The sequence below is a fragment of the Sinocyclocheilus grahami genome, unplaced genomic scaffold (assembly GCF_001515645.1).
Source record: "Sinocyclocheilus grahami isolate Dianchi unplaced genomic scaffold, SAMN03320097.WGS_v1.1 scaffold2539.1, whole genome shotgun sequence".
Classification (NCBI taxonomy): Eukaryota; Metazoa; Chordata; class Actinopteri; order Cypriniformes; family Cyprinidae; genus Sinocyclocheilus; species Sinocyclocheilus grahami.
In genome coordinates this window covers 16715-21751 of record NW_015507718.1, presented here as the reverse complement: position 1 = coordinate 21751, position 5037 = coordinate 16715, and positions in this window count along the sequence as shown.

The following is a 5037-nucleotide window of genomic DNA, read 5'->3' as shown; positions in this document are numbered from 1 at the left end:
CATATGGAACTCGAATCAAAATTACTAAAGATTCTTAGAACAGTAATATATTGCCACATATAATATAAACGCTCATTTAGATCATCAGAAGACAAATTCAAAGAGACCAAACATGGTATCGGTGGGGTCATTTTAACTAGTGATCTATCATAACACACACACACACAAAACAGTATACAATACAAAAGACAATATACACAAACAGTAATGGTATACACAATGTCCTGAGGAGATGTGTGTTCATTCACAGAAAGGTTTTCCTATGAATGAATTCGAGAGGAGTCCATTTTTACTGTGCATCGTGTCTCTCCTATGAAAAATGTAGTGAGAGGGAGAACTCTCAACATGCCATTAGTTTGTAAAGTGTATCTGGTCTAGCAAAGGTGTCGTGGTTGCCATGGTGACCAGGGGACTGGTGTCATTCGCAGACATTCTGCCAGCCAGTATGTTTATTGGGTGATGGGTTCTGTGACTATTTGTTAATCTAATGAATAATTGATTTGTTAAATCTAATGAAAAACGGTGTGTCTGATTGGTCCATGCGCTACAATGTTTTACTCAAACAGTTGTCGCTTGCTAAATCTAAATGGTGGCACTGTGGGTGTAAACTTACAGATTAAGGGGCGGTAATATTATGAGATCCCTTTGCCACGTCACCAAGGGGGCAAAATCAGACGCGCTGGTTTTCTCAGACTCTTGCAGAAAAAGGCTTACCAAAACAAAGTTATTGGGTTAATCTTTTTCACGTTTCCTTGGTTGGTAGCTGCACCGGGGACCTGATTATAGCACTTATATCATGAAAATCTGACTTTTCCAGGTTGTCACCTTTAATAACGTTAAGATGCTAAAAGTTGCCAAATACATTTTTAAATAGGTAAATTCATTACTGTGTGCTTCGGAAAACCAGTTGCTAGGGTAGTCTGAGAAATTGCTAAATCTAACGACAAATTTGCCAAATCGGCAACACTGCAGGCTACTCGGGCATTTCAGCATTTCCCTCAAATGTCACAAACCACTCCCCTTTCCCACTGCCTACAGCTAAAGCAGCCGAAGCAAGTGTGAGGCTGCCTCCGCTTGCAACACAGGCCCACACATCTCGGTCTTTTTCCTCCCGCTACTAATAAATCCTTTTTCCTTTTCAGTGGCCTCCAGTTCCCATAGCAGACACTGGCGTGAGGCTGCCTCCGCTCACAACACATCTCTTTTCCTCAATTTTTTTCTCTTATGCTTCTCTCAGTTTCTCACCTCAAGCCCAAGAGGCCAATATTAAGCATGAGGCTGCCTCCCCCAAAAACTGCAGCCCCTGCTCCTCTCCCTCACAGCTCTCTTCTACATTTAAAATCACAATATTCTTTTATAGCAACATCCCTGCCTGTCCCACCAAATGCTGTTGCCTCGGGGCAACCTCCAGTGGCTCACAACATTCGAGCACAGACCCTGGCAGGGGCGGACATAGACCCCTCATCTAAGGCCATCACTAACGATTAATTGGGTAACAGAGTTATCGGTTGATTATTCTAATGATTAAAATTATAATTTAGATTTATGGTAGAAAAAAAGAGGGCTAACTAAACAATAGCCTTTAAAAATTACCTGAAATACATACATAATCGCAATGAGGCCATAATAATTGGTTCAAATAAAGTATCAAAACCAAGTAACAATATGGTTCTGTTGAACAAAACTCAATGTATTATAAACAATATAATGTATATACACATTATATCAAAAGCCTACAAAGCGCACCAATGGCCCAACAGTCGTTTCTACATGTCACTGTGCGATCTAATCCTCGTATGGCTAAACAACATAATTCAAATGTCTACTTAATCGTAAATCCTTGAATGTGGACATCAAAAGCCATTTTTCTGAGTTCATTACGTTCAGCCGTTTCACTGAAATAATCTGTTCAGCTTTTCCCCCCATAGGCGGCGTGAATTAAACGAGGGTTCATGATCAGCCCTTTCGATGCCCCGCCTTCTCAGTTTAGCATTAGCCCATTAGAGTGGCTACTAGGAAAATTCTGGGGTAAGAAACGCCTTCTAATCGATCTGTCAGCTCCACGTAACTCCGTTTTCAAGCATAAACTCCTCGATTCCGCTTGACGAATTCCTTCTCAGTAGTAGGACATTGATCATGCAATCAATATGATAAAATCACGGGTCTCAGCACTTGGCTGGCAAAAGTCGACATCACATCAGCTTTCAAAGCTATGCCTATCCATCCAGATTTACGGCACTTATTTGGGGTACACTGGCACAGGAAATTCTATTTTACCGTGTCCATGGGTACAATATTTACAAGCAGGCAGTAACCAGGAATTAAATTAGCCAAATAACTGAGCCTATAAACTTTATATAAACTTCATATAAGCTTTATAAAATAATGACTTTATTACCAGCCATTTATAAATATTTCTGCATTGTAAAGCCGTATAATTTAAGGTGCCCCCCCCACCCAAACTTGGTTTCTCCCATCTCCCATGATGCCCCGCAGCACAGGTATAAAAGCGCATTGCACAATCACTCTGGCTTCTTGAGTGGATCCAGCAAGATGGCTGCCGGCGGAGGTGAGTGAGTGAGTGCTGCTAGAGGTATGTGTTGGGTGTCCGGGTCATTATAAAGCGTTACAGGATGGTTAAGCAGCAGGCCTGTGTAACAGTTCCGTCTCTAGCTGTGTTAGAATAATCCTGTGATCGCCGGACGGTTTACTGTGTTTAGTGAAGTGTGTTTGTGTCGCTGATCCGGTCTTCAGGGCCTTTGGTTAGTCATTAGGTGGAGAATAAAGCATCCATGAGGTGGACACATCAACAGTTGGTCGAGATTGTGCTGTTTCTCTCGTCTGGAGGAACCGGAGTGAGTCTAGGTAAGAAACGGCCTTTTAATTCCTCCTCTCTGCACATTAGTTGTAGTGTCCCGTTAGAGTTGTAGCTGTTCAGCCACTCTTTCCCTAACCACTGGTTGAAGACCTAATCTTTTCAATAAGCTTGTGCCACTGATAATCCTTATTCGTCAGTTTTCATGTTCTGTTTTCTGAAGTCGAGAAAATAACAACGCTTGGTATTTTAATGTGACATGATATAAGAATATCCATAGAGGAATATATCATAGATATTGTGATGTGTGGTGTTTGGAATATCGTACTGATAACTAATTAATGAGACTGATTGGGGACACACCGGGGTGTGATCTGTGTTTTCAGAGACTGGGGTGAGAAGGATTAAAAAGAGGGTAAAAGAGAATGGATGCGCGCTGGCAAGCCGAAATAGGATGGCGGTACTCCAGTATTATTGGGAGGGGATGTCGTTCGCAATATGAAGATAGATAGCGGGGACGGGGTGAGTAAGTAGGGACGGGGAGTTAGGAGGGCCGTCGTTCTTTGTGTGTGCCATTTCACTGCTGAGCTGTTAGAGTGCCAGCTTATGGATCATGCCCGTTCTGAACAGGCTTCTATTGCTGTCTTCTCTTTCTGTGGGTCCTTGTGAGCGTTGAACTAACGACACGTGGCTCGCATTTGCGGAACAGTGTTCCACGGACTGACCCAGCTCCTTAAGTCCACCCCCAGGAGGGGCAGTGTCGCCGTGGGGCGTGTTGAGTGGTTTTATATTTTCATTTTAAATTGATGTGTTTAATAAAGTAGTGTTTCTGGTAAAACTAGAGGGTGACCGTGAGGGTTGGGTAAGACTGAAACTGGGAGGGTTTAGGGGGCAGGTATAATTATGCACGTGCATAAGATGCATTTCACATTCGTTTGAAGTGTCACTCTTTGTATTTGATCTTATGGATTGTCACCAATGAAGTGAGTGAATTTCTGTAGCACACTACCCTAGGGCTATCTAGGTTGTGTTTAGCCTGTCCTGCAGTCCCCTCTTCTAATAAAATGACCTGTTGTGATTGAAGTTGTGGTGGTGTGTTGTCTTCTGGTGCCAGACCACACTGGCTTAAAGAATTAAAGGTGGTGGCAGCGGCTTAAATATAGAATTATTACAATATATAACAGCAATACAGCTGCAGAACATGTGACGCATTTTATTAGATATGATCTTCACATGCATTTCGACTAAACTTTTAAATAAAATCACTTTTCTGCCTATACCTGCATAAGAAGTTACGTACAGCAAAGTTGTACTAAAAATATCATTAATGGATGTTATACTGCATTAACGGATTAAAATGAGAATAGATACCTTTAATTTTGAAAATATAATGTCTAACTATTGTACAATTTTTGCATTTGACTTACAAATAACTGCTTAAGACACAGTGCGTGTGTCTAATGTCAGATATTCTGTATATTTAATCAATGCAGCGTCATGAACAAGTGAAACATGCATTTAATCCAATAAAACCTTTAACAGCAGATCAAGAATGATGGAGAAGGGCGAGTTGTCTTGTCCGTAACATTTCTGTCGTGATGTGGTGAACTAATTTATATATTGTTTATCTGCAGTGATTTCATCACTGAAGTGTGCTTTTGTTGTCATACTTTAGAGAATAAAGATATTTATACTAATCATATACATTTTTCAGGGATGACTGAGGTCTTTATGCAGAACTGTTTTAATTGTGTGGTTAAGTTGATGATTTACACGGTTTTAATTGAGACATTTACAGAGTCACATTGTTTTAGCTAGGTGGTTTAAAATGCCTTCTGGGTTTTCATACTGAGAAACGTGTTTCACTTGCTCAAGGCCTCTTATTAAATGCTTATTTTGAATATGATTAAGCACAAAAAAGGAAATGTGATGCATTCTCTATTCTATTCTAGCTACTCGTTTTCTTTTTAATTGTTATAAAATAATAAGCTGACCCTCTAACACTAGCTTTATCTATTCATTCTCTTCTATATCTACTTTTTCTATATTATATATATATATTTGACCCTTGCTACGTGTGCTGTGCTAGGCTAACCGTGACCTGTGTTACAGCACTCGTGTACTGTTGCTGTTGTGGTGTTTTTACTGCTATTGCCTTCATTTGTAAGTCACTGGATAAAAGCATCTGCTAGATGATTACATGTAAGTGCAGTGTATTTGAC